We start from the raw sequence: 16,328 nt of genomic DNA, 5'->3' as shown, positions 1-16,328 counted from the left end.
GTGTTAGAACAGAAATACAATCTATGCTTGACGAGGGCATTATTGAGCCTGCAGTAAGCTCATACAACAATCCGTTACATGTTGTTGAGAAGAAAAATGGATCGATCAGGCTTGTCTTAGATTCGAGACAAATCAATACTATCATTATTCCTGAAACAGACAGGCCGCAGACGATGGAAGAACTTCTTCAAAATTTTAATGGTGTAAAAGTGTTGTCTTCCATTGATCTCAGATCCAGCTTTTAGCAGATCGAACTTCATCCAGAATGTAGAAAATACACAGCTTTCCTTTGTTTCGGCGTTTGTTATCAGTTTCGGAAACTTCCTTTTGGTTTGAACATTTCTTCAGCAGCATTCATTCGCGGGCTAAATTCCATATTACCTGAATTCTTAAAACGTCACATCACCTTATATGTAGACGATATTCTGATAGCAGAAGCCTCATGGGAACAACACAATCGCATCCTCAACAGCGTGTTACATATTTTTGCAGGATCTGGAATTACAGTTAACTTGGAAAAGTCTGAATTCGGTAGGACAAAAGTGAAGTTTTTGGGACATATTATTTCTTCTGAAGGCATTCAGCCGGATCCTGAAAAGTTAGAAGCAATCAGAGCCATTCCAGTTCCATCTACAAAAAGACAAGTCCGCAGTTTTCTAGGTCTCGTAAATTTTTACCGTCGTTTTCTGAATATGCAAATTCTTGTTACACCAAAACTTTGTTCTCTCACTGGAAAAAATACTATTTGGAACTGGGACGAACAAGCACAGTTGGAATTCAATTCTTTGAAAGAATCGCTACTTAACGCGCCAATACTAGCTCATCCAGATCTGTCACAAGATTTCTGCCTTAGCACGGATTCTTCTAAAGTCGGTCTTGGTGCCCATTTATTTCAAGAAGCCGTAGAAAATGACACTACCGTTCAGAAAACCATTGCTTTTGCTAGCCGAGTGCTAACAAAATCTGAAAAAAATTATTCCGTTACTGAATTAGAAGCTTTGGCTATCGTTTGGGCATTTAACAAATTCCGTTTCTTTCTTTCTGGTAAGCACGTAAAAGTATACAGTGATCATCGTGCATTACAATTTCTTATGTCTTCAAAATTAAATCATGACAGGTTAAAACGTTGGGCATTGTTTCTACAAGAATTCCGCTTCACAATAGTCTACATTACCGGCAAGGAGAACATTGTTGCGGACGCACTGTCACGCGCACCGGCTGGTCTTGAGAAAAGTAACACAGAAGGCAACCTCGAGAAAAATTTCAGTATTCTTTACATTCAGAAAGTCGCCTTTGAAAACTTCATCACCACATCTTTAAAGGACATTGCTCATGAACAAGATAAAGATCCGATCTGGAAAGACATCAAGAGCAAATTGCATGAAAAGACACACACACAGATTCGGCATTATTACCTGGTTAGAAACAACATACTCTTCAAACGCTGCAGTGTTGATGACAAGCTATGGGTACTTTGCATTCCTGACGATTTTGTTAATAAGCTCATTTGGTACATTCATTTCAGCTACGCACATTTTGGTCCACGAAAATGTTATCATATTCTTCGAACGACTTGTTATTTTAACAATATGGAAAAGAGAATTCGAAGAGTCTTGTCTATTTGTAAACTTTGTCAAAAGGCGAAACCATCTACTGTCTCACATCGTGCTCCGTTATTTCCTATTATTCCTTCTAAATTAAAAGAATTTGCTGCTGTTGATCTCTTGGGACCGCTTGTCAGAACATCTAATGGATTTTCGTACGTTTTAGTCGCTGTTGAACTTACTTCAAAATTTGTTTCTTTCACTCCGTTACGTAAAGCCACTGGACGATCTGTATCCAACGCCTTTGTTAAAAATTTCTTACGTGAAGTTGGACACGTTAGCAAAGTCATTTCAGATAACGGACCTCAATTCAGATCTGCTGTTTGGTCACGCATGCTTCGGAATCATAAAATCAAACCTGTTTTTATTTCATTGTACTCACCACATTGTAACCCGTCTGAACGGATTATGAAAGAAATCAATAAGCTTTGCAGACTTTATTGTCACAGAAAGCATCAGCATTGGGACAGATATTTACACTTATTTCAAAATGTGCTGAATGAAATGCCTCATGATTCCACTGATTTACCACCTACTCTTGTACTAAAGAATGAAGAACCACCGAACAGAATCAGAGAGCTTGTACCTTTCCCAAATACACGTAAACTTCGACACAAAGACATAATTGATTTGGCTCTTAAAAATATAAAATCTGCAGCAGACAAAAGGAGAAAACTACACGGTAAAGCAAATGCAAAGAAATTGTATATTAGTCAGAAAGTTCTCATTAAAGCTCATTCATTGTCACATAAGAAGAAACACTTGAGTCACAAATTCTTTCTAGTTTACAATGGACCTTACAGAATCCGACGTATACCACATGATAATTGCGTTGAAGTTGAAACTCTGCGTACTAGGAAGAGTAAAGGTTTACACCACATTTCACATGTAAAACCGTTTATTGAAAGATAATCTGCTTTTTAACTTTGTCTTTGCCATATAACTTTTCACTTTACATTACTAGTATGCTGTGTCAGACTTAAGAAACTGTTAACATACAACTATGTTTGAAGTTAAATATCCAGTCTAGAACCTAGGGAACATTTTTAAACAGAAATTATGAATGCATTGTTATAGTGAACAGACGACACAGTGTTGTATTTGTACATTCTTGCTTGTTAGTGGCACGATTACGTAACGACTATAAGGCTCACATACTTAGAACATTTACCAGTACTGCTAATGAGATTTTAATGCAACATTTTGGTTTACTTGAAAATACATTCTGGGTTTAAAGTACTTTCTGTGAGATACCAGACGACACAGTGGTTAGTTTATGTGACAACTACACGGTTTTATCACGACGCTACTAATGAGTGAAAATTTACAATGTTGCTTTTGCAGTGTTTCTGTTTTATATCTGCACAGTTTTCTGTTTTATTCTGGAAAGTAAAACAGGTTTTAGTAGTAACTTTTGTAGTATAGCTACAATGAGACTGCCTTTTCCATAGCACAACAATACGTTACAGTACAGTACTTTCTTCATCACGGCAATAAGCGTAATAACTAAGACATTTATATGCAAAGCATTTCACTTGTGTGTATTATGAGGTAAGTACATTGACTTCTGCAGAACTTAGCTTTTGGAGGACAATAACTACGACACTTCCACACAGATTATGTTGCAACAAGACGCACATTTAGCGCTACAGTACACGTATTTGAGTGATTAATTTTGTACTTAAAACATTTACTTTTAAAGATTTTTTGAATTACAAAGAAAGTTTTCCGTGATACATTTCATTCCATTGCTGTAATCTGTAACACCTGAGGGTATAATTACCTTAATCCTCAGGGGGGTACACGCTTACTTCGTGTACCATGTGTGTGACAAACACAAGGAACCCTAGCTAATATGGTATTTGCTTATACAACTTTACACATCGGTACCATATTTCTCTAACACACAAATTACACAGCTATCTGATCATTTAACTGAGAGATAAACATTTTTTTACTACATCAGTGACACATGTTTACGCAATACGCAGTTGGGTAACTTCACACTTATGAAACTGTATTTTGTCTGTACTTTGTAAACTGTTCATATTTTTTCGGAATCATTGTGATACTATGAGAGCTTTGAATGATATATTTGGTAAGGGAGCATGATTTTAAAGTACGTTTGAGGCAGATGACGCTTTTGACATGAGCAGAGAATTTTTTTAATTATTGGAGGAAGCTACGACGATTTTGAGATTTGGCTGAGGTGTTATGATGTTATTTTTACGACGACGATGTGTATTATGCTGCTGAGGTATGTTTATGATTAATAGGCTGAGGCTATATGAGTTATTTGATTATGCTTCATATTTATAATGACGAAATATTGACAAGTGTCGATGGATACGTATATGTGTAAGAAGGTAAGGAGTAATGAGTAGTGGGTAGGGACTCTTGACTTGTGAAACAGGATGTTGGAAACCAAGAATCGTACTTTAAGAGTTATGAAATGTGTGTAAATGCGTGAATGTATCACAATGCCGGCGAAAATTTTTTTGGACACTTATATTTATAGGATTTTGTTTCTACAGATTTGCAACGCTAATTCTTGACCTGTGAAATATTTTTATGTGAGACTGTCACTGTAGCGGAAACTGCTGTAGTAAATATTTCCGTAAGAAAGTTAAGTGACCACCTGCACGTAATGCGTCGCGGGCACCCACCTGGGCGACAGCCGCCCGAAAAAAAGCCATTAGCCTTTCAGCAGCACAGGTAGAAAAAAAAAAGGGAGGCCATTATCCTCGCTATTGACGTTCCTTTGTAGAAAGCATCGCCAATATTACACGCTCATTACCTGTAAACATATGGTTACTTGTACTTTGTGCTAATTACTGAAATGCTTATGAATTGATGGGAAATATTGGTACATCTGCACACCTGATTATGACAAGTGTCTTTCTACGAGAGTTGAGAGCTACTGACTTACGAAATGCCACATGACTATTGAATGATATTTTTATGCTTTGGTTTGCGTAATTGCTTATTTCATTTGATATCTGTTTTCCAGCTGTGTTGCAGCATTGGTTTCATAAAATAAAATTAAATGCATTTGCTAGTGTGAACACTTTCTGTCAACAGATCTATTAAATAATAATTTTGTGATCTACATTCTTCAAAAAATGAGCACTTGGAAAGGAAAGAACAATAAGAAGGGACTAGTAACAGTAACTGCATACATAATATTCTTTTCAAGTACATGGTAATATTTCTTTTACAATAAGTTGTTGTGGTGCACCACTTTAATTACTTAGACATTAAGATGTGATTATACATTTCCCTTATCTGCATTGTTATCTTTAGCGTACTATTTTTTCTGCCTGAGCTATGTCATGTTTAGATATAAGCTGCTGTTTGCCAGGCATAGTGCTACTGAACTTTAATTGGTGTTACTCTGCTAAGCCAGATTTATTTTTTTGTTTGCTGCGCATTGCCTCATATTAGTTGTAATGTTGAATTGCTTGGTAATTTAGATTTAGTGTAGCTTGCTTTGCGATTTTCCATTTTTTTTAATTGCTGTTTATATTAATTGTTTTATGTGATCCTGCATTGCCTCGTCCCTTAGTTTAGCATCTGAGCTCAGTAGATTTAAGTTAGCTTAAGAGGGGGTAGCCTATAAGAGAATGAGTTGCGATGAATTTGAAGAAATGCACTGAGAGGCTATACGAGAAAAGTACAGAAAGCAGGTATAGATAGGACTTTTGGAAATAATGAAGAACGAAGGGAGATCTCCGAGAAGTAAAGAAAGTTTTGTTTGCAAAATACTGCAGTAAAACAAACCCTGTCCTTTCCTTGTATTATTCCGCTATATGTTTGTGTACCCTTGGGTATTTATGTTTTTCCTGTATTTATATGTTTATCTGATAAGACTTATATTGTAGAATTTTTCTAATACTAAGCTACATTCACTATGATGAGGAATACTGTTATCCTCGAATATAATTGGCATGAATAATATGTTATTTACTTTGTAAAGATGTTAGACATTATTTATTCTGTTTTGTGTTAATGCTCATGTGTGAAGTTGATGTTTCGAAAGTTATTCCGATCTTTTATGTATGTACTCATGTCATAATTCCTGTAACATTGATGTATATGTTTATTTCTATTCTTTTGTAAAGCCCCTATTATCTACAAATGTTATCTGTATTATTATGTTTCAATGATGTTTTCTGTATCTTTGTAATTGTATTCTCATGTTATAAAATTGTACTTGACACCAGTTCATCAAATTAAGTAACTTCTGAGTTACATTTCACTGCACACGTTTCTGTTGGTCATAGTATATGGACAATATGTGAGAAGTTGGGACTGTTAGTGTTTGCACGTGTGTTACTAATTCAGCAAGGGACTGGATAACAGCATTGCTGGTTCTAAGGACAATTCCAAAAACTTTGTGAGTTCACAAGTGGTGGTTTATGGACTTGCTATGTTCTCCGCAAGACTCTTTGATGGTTAATGTGCACCTGCACAATCGCAACAGATGGCTGCTGGACATTTCTACAAGGACTACAGTGGGTCTGCACCTCTGGTGGCCCACCAATACCATTATCTCTACAAGGACTACAGTGGGTCTGCATCTTTGATGGCCCACCAATACCTTTATTTCTACTAGGACTACAGTGGGTCTACACCTTTGCTGACTCACCAGTACCATTATTTCTGCAAGGACTGCAGTGGGTCTGCGCCTCTGATGGCCCACAAATACTGTAATCTCTACCAGGACTGCAGTGGATCTACTCTGTGATGACCTACCTACCAATGTTCTTCAAAACGTCGAATGACTCTGCTGTGGGTTTGCTATGTTGTGGCCCATTACCTGACAGCATGTCAAGAGTCAGCACTGTCTTTCTGATGGAAGGACACTACTTCTTCAAGACTGCATGGAAATCCACTACTTCTGTGTGCATTCTCTTTTACTGTTCAGACTTCGAAAAAAAAGAAAAACACTGTAATTTTACTGTGATGAATCAGGACTGTCTTTATAGACTGTGAGAAAATTTTAGCTTTTGACCAACATTGTATCAATAAGTGTGTGCATTTGATTTCTTTGTTATTGTAATTATGAAAATTTTTTTTCAAATCTGTATTGGCCACTGCCCAATCCAATTTGTAAAATTTTTTGTGGGGAGCATGGGGGCTATGTAAGTAGGCTGATTAGGTTTTTTTATTGGTAACGCCACCTCTGTATGAAAAATCACTGTCTGTGCTGTGTGCAGTCTGTGGGTAGTTTGCATTGTTGTCTGCCATTGTAGTGTTGGGCAGCGGCAGCTGGATGTGAACAGCGCGTAGCGTTGCACAGTTGGAGGTGAGCCGCCAGCAGTGGTGGATGTGGGGAGAGAGATGGCGGAGTTTTGTAATTTGTGATGAACTGCTATATATATTATGACTTTTGATGATATTAAGGTAAATACATTGTTTGTTCTCTATTAATATCTTTCATTTTGCTAACTATTCCTATCAGTAGTTAGTGCCTTCAGTGTTTGAATCTTTTATTTAGCTGGCAGTAGTGGCGCTCGCTGTATTGCAGTACCTTGAGTAGCGAAGATTTTTGTGAGGTAAGTGATTTGTGAAAGGTATAGTTTAATGTTAGTCAGGGCCATTCTTTTGTAGGGAATTTTGAAAGTCAGATTGCGTTGCGCTAAAAATATTGTGTGTCAGGTTAAGCACAGTCATGTATAAATGATCAAAAGGGGACGTTTCACTTCTTGTTGTGAGATTTTACCTAACCTTTTTCGTTTCTTTTCTGACATTTCATTTCTTGTAAATTGTGTTAGCTGTCTGATGTCTTTTCTCAGTTTTTCTATTCTGATCTGTAGCCTGTGTTGCCATGCTGGTTTTGTGGGTTTCTTCTGTGTGTTGGTTGGTTCTGATCTCTGCCTAGTGTGTATATTTAGTGTTGTGAGTGCTCCTATATAAACCAGTAGTTGTAACTCTTCCATAGTTGTGTTTTCATTTATTTTGTTGTGTATGATTGTGTTGATAGTTTTTATTCTTGTTTCGACTTGTGGGTTATTTGGCGGTCTATGCAAGAATGATCTAATGTCTGTATTTGTGTCTTTGTATTCTATATATGTCAGCTGAAATTTTTCTTCTATATCTAAGACGTGTGTCACTTCGTGTTCTATTTGTGCTTCTTCTGGTGGCTGTCTTAAGATTTCGTTTTCATCTGACTGTTTAATTGATGCGTGTTGTTCTTCGTTTGTTTGCTCTGGGATGTTTGAGTCCATTACTGTATTTTCTTCTTCTTCTGATTGCACATTATTTTGTTCCAGTACTTGTTGCACTTGTTGTTTGACGTTTTCTAATTCTGACTAGGGTATCCTGTTATTTTTGATTACTACACGGATCTGGTCAGCTAGTCGTTGTTCCTTTAAAAATTTTAATTCTGGGTATCTGATAATAAATGTTGTGTATACTTGTGATCTGTATCCAGTTGTGTTGGTTCCTAGGTATGTTGCTTGGTAATAACAGAACATGAGGTGTCGATTAACTTCATCTGACCATCTCATCCTCTGTCTTTGTTTTCCTTCTAGGGTGGTTGCAGGAAGCATATCTTGCAAAACACTTCTATTTGGAATTAAATCATTTTCCAGTTGGCTAGCAGTGTCGTTACCATTGTGGGCAGGCATAGGGTTCAAGCGTCGTCCCCGACCATGACAGCGCTTGTCCGACGCTTCTTTAGTGCTGTCCTGAACCAACTAATCACACTAAAAGGGGGGTTAGCCCTATTAGTGGTTTGTTCTTTTCGTCGCCTTTTACGACAGGCAGAACATACCGGAGGCCTATTCTTTTCCCTGGCCTCCACGGGAATTATTATTATTATTATTATGTGTTAAGACTAAGAAAATTTCCAGAAGCATCTGAAGACTTTGAAGAGTTGCAACTGCCTAATCATGAGAGGTGCTCCACCTGTACACATTACACTTAATAGCATAAATAGATAATGTTAAGGCCAGATCTCTAAGGCATTCATACAAAAAGTATCACGATACAGCCTTGTAAAAGTGTAGAGCATTTTATAGCCTGTGTTCAAGGTCTCCTAAAGCTTGTGAAACCTGTTTAGAATCAACTGGAAAAATTCCCTAGTTATGCATTTCCAACAAAATGGAATTAATACTATAATTATATTCAGGATCCATCCACAGTCAAAGATACTCTGCATGGAACATTAAGGATACTCTGATCAGCAGCTTTTCAAGATAGTGAACTACGATTTTTAATGAATACATCAACTATTCAATACCTATTGCTTATGGCATCAGATATGAAGAAGGGACCACAAATACCTACTAGAGATGTCTTCTGCCAGAAATAATGAGAATGCAAAGAACGCTAAGTACCTTGCAAATCGATAGCCCTATGTATTGCAGTGTCCTGAAAGATGTTATCAAGAAAGTCTTAATAGAAGTTTTGAGATATTCTATAAATTACAGAAGTCAAAAGGAAACGATGCCTTATTTGCATCCTTTAGTCAAAATTAAATGGCTAGCAAAGGCCAGTAGAGAATTCGTTAAAGAACTGTTTATTTCAGTAGAGCTGAAGATGAAATAAGAAGAAAAAGGGGAAGAAGAAGAGAAGAAGAGAAGAAATTGCAACATTCTGATAAAAAAAGCTTGAATCTTATCATATGTTTGTTGAAGACTATGGCCCTACTGTATCCAGTGATAGTGCCCACACTACAATATATCTGGGAACACTACAGTATTTAAAAGGCAACAACAATAGCTTAGATTCCTTAAATTCATTGAAACTGTAACAAAAAACTTTTTGTTAAATATTATGCTTCTGCTCCTATTGAATGACCATTTGCTTTGGTGGAATAATAATGATACCACAAAGGTGGAAGAAGAAAGATGAATGCTTGAACAGTTAATGGTGTTAAAAATCAGTGAAATAAATTGCATGTAAAGTACTTACTAACTAGTATATTTTATTTGTATAAAGGTATTTTGAAAATAAGTATTTTGTGTATAGTATTTAAATACTTATAAAAAATAGTATTTACATTTAAATAGTAAAACTGGCTGAGTATTTGCATTTTTATTTTAAATACTTTTAATTAAGTATTTTACAAAACTCTGGGTATGTGTCTCATCTAGTTTGCTTCCCTTTCCTTAATCAGGTTTCTAGTACTTCACTCTTCTTCACTTCGTCCATGCATTTTATTTTCTCCATTCATTTCAAAACGCACATTCAGTGCTTCAGTTTTGTCTCTTTTCGCCTTCTTCAGTGTGTGGCTTTGATAGGTGTACAGAAGAAATTTTAAAAAATCGAAAAAAGAAAAGCAAATCATCGAATATATTATGAAATGATTTCGCTGAATGCAAGAAATAAAACACCTCTGACAAAACTTTGACACACCCATGTATAGCAAACTAAGTACATTAAAAGTTTCTCTAATATACTTTATTTCTAATTTTTCGTCAAATTTTTCGCTATACATTTTTTTTCAATTTTATTTCCATGTTTTGTTCAGAAAGCATGAAAAATAATATATTTAAAGATCGACCAGAACTGCGTTGTTATTATTAACTGTATTTTGCTCAACAAATAGCAGAGAAGTTTCAGTGTATGCACTTATTTGAAATTTACTAATTATTTCGTCAGGAAATTAAAAATTTTACAATTTCTACATCTGAGTAACTTTTTGTGCGCAAATTAGATAGGTCTTGCTAAGATTAACTTCATGACAAATCATTTACATTGCAATTGTTAGTGAAGTACCTCAATTTTCACTGAAATCGCCAAGTAAGTATTGCCATGTTACACTCATTACTTTCAAGCAGTTAAATGTTTCGTTGCCAAATTACACAGCCCGCTGATAAATGTGGTATCTCATTTTTCTGTTCCCCTCTTTGTTTGGCTACAAGAATTCGGGCAAAAGTCCATTGTGTTATTTCTAGGGACTCTTTTTTTCGCTCCACTCAAACAATTGACCACAAACGTTCCACATAAACCCTTTAACCAAACTCTTCCTTCAGTTGAAGCCCATTTTGCTGCACAATGAGCGTTTGTTTCGCTGATAAATTTGCTTTACCATTTCGGTTCGTGATCTTATTTTGTTTTCATTTGTTCAGTTACCACTTAGCATGGTCCCCAGATGTCTGTACTCAGACTCACTAAAAAACAGTAATGTAATATCTTCACAAAATGCTAATTCAAGTAACAGTAACAGCTGTCTGCGTGTGACAGCCTCCTCGTGAGGCGCAGACTGTGAGGCAAGACGGATGTTCTGAGAATGACGAAAGGAGAACAGCACCAGGAGACGTAATCCGCTGGCACACGTTGCCGGTGTGCGCCGCGCTGCGTGAGCTGCCCTTTCTGGGGGGGACAATGGGTCACGTGGTGCGCTGGTAGCGCCAGGTGCGCGTCACGTGTTCTGCCGGCGAATGCCATCACGTTCGCGAGACTTGTGCAAAATTTAATTAATCCAACTTCCCTGTGCGCGTGCTGTTCCAGCGGTGTATGAAGCGGCTGCGTACTAATGCTGAACACGTTTCGAGTTCCGTACAGCCTGGCATTTGCGTATTGTGAGCTGATATTGAGCAGGGTGCTTTTGGAACGTACAAAAAGTTGTTCCGCCAGTATCCATTGCTGCTGTTTATGAGAATGGGCATTTACATTCGTCACCCATTCATGAGGCTTTTTGAACAATCCATACGGTTTTTTTTAAGAAGATGGCGTGGCTACTGAGGAGTTCTTCAATCCGGGTGAATGGTTTGATGCATTGATGCAGTCACGATGATCTTTCCTGTGTCAGTCTGTTCATATCAGAGTACCACCTTATTACGTCTATATAACACATTTTTCTTCCCACATATGATGTTTTCCGAAGGTTTGGCCATGCCTTTTTGGTACACCCTGTATAATGTAGACGAGCGTATCTGTCAGATAGATATGTTGTTGTTATACAACGAGTATCATTTATGCTGACCACCCAAAATAACTGTTCGCCCAGAAGCGAAATAAAACTGAATCAAGCAAATGTTTTTTAGCTACCAAGCACATCTTAAATACAATCATTGCCTTCCTTGTAACTTTGTTTATTGCGAGGATTTTAACAGCAGCACGCCTCCTGTGAATATTATCCTACATTTTGCATTCAGTAATCTACTTCATCTTTCCAATACTTCTTTACAAACTTACGAGAGTGTCCTATTCGCATAATCATACCATTATTAAAAAGTTGAAACAAAATTGATTTTGTCTATCCTGTACTGGCGCAAAGTGCGGGTACCTAGGTACCACATTCGTCCATTTCCCGGAATTGGCAGTAAATGAAACGAAACAACGAACATCAACCATCTTGAGTTAAATTTTATGTGAGAACAACGTGCAATAATGAAGAGAGGGTACGTTATGCCACAGAATACAAAAGGGGAAGAAATTAAATTTTTCGTAAGTTCACATTAGCACAGCCACAGGCGACACCAGGCAGAGGTGGTGACGTAACCACGCAGCTGAAACAAACAGCAACACTATAAGTTGTTTGAGTACAAGAGTACGCTTTGCTACGTCGGTACCAATCCGTAAGCGCCAGGTCTCCTACCTTCCTTGCCCACGAAAGACAGAGGTCCCAAGTTCGAGTCTCGGTTCGGCACGGAGTTTTAACCTGCCGCAAGTTTTATGTCAACGCACACTCCGTCGCAAAGAGAAAATTTCATTCAGGAAACATCCCCCAGGCTGTGGCAAAGCCCTCTCTCCGTAATATCCTTTCTTCCATGTGTGCTAGTTCTGCAAGTTTCGCAGGAGAGCTTCTGTGAAGTTTGGAAGGTAGGAGACGAGGTATTTACGGAAGTACAGCTGTGTGGACGGGTCGTGACTCATACTTGGGTAGCTAAGCTGACAGAGCGCTTGCCCACGAATAGCAAAGGTCCCGAGATCGAGTCTCGGTCAGGCACACAGTTTTAATCTGTAGGAAAGTTTGTGACGACAATGAAATGTGGTGGTGCGGAAGAATGATAAAGCTAGCTGAACACACAAGGATTACAATTAATTATTAACAAAATTGGGGAAGGAAGAATTCTTTGTGAACACTTATCAAAAGAAGACGCAGGTTCGTCGTATCTCCTACGGCACTGAGATTCCGGACGGAGAGCAGAAAGGGAAAACAGTAGGATTACACAAAGAACAGAAAAGGCGACACAGATTTCACAAAGTTTTAGATGTAGTTATTACGTAAATATGAAGCTCCGCACAAGACTATAAAAAGCAATGAACCATTCGAAAATCTGAGGACTGAAGAAACCGGTTTGAGAGACGATATTTAGAAAGCAGTACTCTCGCGCCCTCTTGATAGTTTCAACATTGAGCATTTTGGGGTTTGTTTCAGTGGTCTTCTGTGCCGAAGAAGAAGGAGGACATTTTATTTAAAGAATTTTGTATTTTTTAAGCTGTTTGACGGTATTCGCCGAATGAGCTATCACGGTACCTAGTTAAGCGTATTAAAGATATATTACGTAGTAAAAGTAAGCAAACTGAAACAGATGTCAGAAAGTTTCTAGTTATTTACTTGGGAAATATGGCGAGACTTTCTGCAGCGACAATAATATTTGTATAGCAGTTTATTGCGCAGACTATCGCTTGGGTATATAAAGATTGTTTACATTAGCAGTTTCGGCAAATAGCTGCCTTCTTAAGATGTGCTTAATACACAAAAGCTTCGCACAAACAAATATGGTTAAGCACTTTGAACATCGTAAAGGTATTTAACATTTCAGTAACTGTACATATCGCCACATGATAATTCTGCCGCCAAGTGTTTTAAGAGTTCAGCAGCTTCCTGAGAATGTTCTATGAGAAAACTTGGAACGCTTGGGACGGCTATTCACTCTATCGATGACATAGTATTTAACTCTCAACATTTGCCCCTCATTTCTTGCGCGGAGTTGTTCTATCTGAACAGTCTGATGTCAACGAATGGAATGAGCAACCGTTTCAACTCGTCCACCAGGACTGTTGTTCCTGCAGCACCTAGAATTCCCGTCTCAGCCATTCGTTTCTGTTTCCTCAGGCAACAGCAAGGCAAGCCGGCGATAAGGTGGCAATCTCCCACTGTTATTTAGGCCTACAATGAACAACATTTGTCCGACGTGTGACGTGAATGAAACAACAGGATCCTGTGCCGTGCGTGGGAGGCTCGACTACTACGTAGCGTTGCAACCGCCGCCGACTTCTGGAGCTATATCGTGGTTGTGGAGGTGATATACTCCAACGCTTTTCAAAATTATTTTAAAAAACTGTCATTTTTAGCACCAGATGTGTTTAGATGTCTGAATATTTGACACAGTACAGAGTTATTAAGAACATAAAACGCACACTTATGAGTGGCGTGGGGTAGCCGAGCGATCTGAGGCTCTTTACCACGGTTCGCGCGGTTCCCCCAGCCCGAGGTTCGAGTCCTCCCTCGGGCATGAGTATGTGTGTGTGTGTTATCCTTAGCGTAAGTTAGTATAAGTTACGTTTATTAGTGTGTAAGCTGAGGGACCGATGATCTCAGCAGTTTGGTCCCACAGGAACTTATTACAAATTTCCAATTTTTTTTCTGCACACTTGTGCTTGCCGTCGTGTGACTTCAAGCATATAAAAATCAACACACTACCGAGACCTGCAGTATGGAACACTACTTGAGAGTGAGACACACTAGTGAAACAAGTAATTTACAGCGGTGTGCTGCGGATGGTTCCTGCACTTCCCAACGTTCATTCTAGAACAATCAGGACTATGTAGCCAGGAAAGTGTATGGTCCAATGCCACGCATAGCACTTGCTCGAAATTTTTATAAGCAAATTCAGTCCTTCTGGGGAATCATCTTCAAGAGAAGTACTGCACGTTTTGAATTCAACAATGTGACCTACCCTGTACTAATTTCCATTAGCGATAAACCATGCAAAAAGAAGAATTTTATCACAACGACTTATTTAATTTCACGCACCTCGAAGACGCACAAACGACACTAAGCATCAAAAAGACGTATAAAGAGAACTGTAGCGCAGACGAAGTCGGCATTTTACATAAGATATGCACTACAAGCGCGACAGCAAATAAACCCATTCAGCATACAATGAAGGTTTCCAACAGCAGTTTATGTCTCTCTCCTATGTCCGACCCGTCAGTTGACAAGACAAAACCAAGAACACAGCTGAAGGTCTCCAATGCAACTGTGGGCCGAAATGTCAGAAAAGAAAAGTTTCCTGGTTCACGACCGTGTAGGTGTAAAGATTCGACAGCAACTAATATCCATGGACATCGATTGTAAAGATACGTTCACACTGAAAACGAACTCCAATAAACTCGCTTGATAACTGTTTTCAGCACAAAATTTGACTTAGATTTCAGCTGCTGTTTGAAATCATGAGTTTGAAAAACTAATTGAGGGAAGTTTTGTCACGAGTTTATAGTTTACAGCCATTAGGAAGAAACACGGCAGACTTGAGTGACTACTGCACAGTGATTCCCGAATGAACCACAAAACTAACTATTCTGTTTTTATTAGAAACTGAAGTTAGAAAACCTCTATGGATCCTTCTGATTCGATAATTTTATGAATAAATTATTTCAGTTTAACAGTTTGTGTATTTTATGTTAAATGCAGTGGCATTTACTATGTTCATTTTGGGTCTTGAACGTACGAGTGTATTTCGGAAAGCAAAGATACACCGTACGCCAGAGGATCAGCAGAGTTTTGGCGAGCAAGTTGGCAACACTGGTGTTAACCTTGAACCGTTAGCTTTCTCCTCGGGGTCGTTCGTCAGTTGAACGTTGCTTCTGGTTAGAGAAGGTTTAAAATGGCTGCGCCGATTCAGAATCCCGCCAAAAGCAAAGTGTGCTCCGTCATACGTTTTCTTCATGCAAAAGGTCAGCGACCAGCGGATATTCACAAAGAAATTGTTTCCGTTTATGGGAACATTATGAATCGACAAAATGTAACGAAATGGTGTCGTCATTTCTCTGAAGGTAGGACCGATGTTCATGACGAACAGAGAACAGGTCGGCCATCTGTGATCTCTGATGCCCTTTTTCGGAAAACGGAGGAAGCAGTTCGTGCGAATGGACGTCTCACATTGAAAGAATTGCTTCAGATCATACCGGACGTGTCAATGACAACTCTTTATGACGTTGTGACTGTCAAGTTAAGGTACAGGAAATTGTTTGCGCGCTGGGTTCCAAAACTGTTGACAGAAGAGCACAAAAAGAAAAGGATGGGCTTTGCACTCGACTTCCTCACATGCTATGCTGAAGCAGGTGATGAGTTCCTTGATCACATTGTGACAGGTAACGAGACGTGGGTTTATCACCATACACGTGAATCCAAGCAACAATCAATGCAATGGCGGCATTCGAATTCACCAAAAGCCAAGAAATGCAAAACGTCCATTTCAGCGAAGAAAATCATGGCTTCTATTTTTTTGGGACAGACAAGGCATTCTTCTGTTGGAATTTATGCCTCCTGGAACGATAATTAATGCTGCTGCATTTTGCCAGACTTTGAAACGTCTTCGAAGGGCAATTCAAAACAAACGCAGGCGAATGCTGACAAGTGGAGTCCGCTTACTTCATGACAACGCTCGGCCTCACACAGCGCTCGTAACCAAAGCACTACTCAAACAATTCATATTGGACGTATTGGACCTTGCGCCGACCGACTTCCATGTCTTCCGTTACCTGAAGTCACATCTTGGTGGAAAATCATTCCACGACGATGAAGAGATCAAAGATTAA

This window comes from Schistocerca americana, chromosome 1 (genome assembly GCF_021461395.2).
Source record: "Schistocerca americana isolate TAMUIC-IGC-003095 chromosome 1, iqSchAmer2.1, whole genome shotgun sequence".
NCBI lineage: Eukaryota > Metazoa > Arthropoda > Insecta > Orthoptera > Acrididae > Schistocerca > Schistocerca americana.
This window is presented reverse-complemented; position numbering follows the sequence as displayed.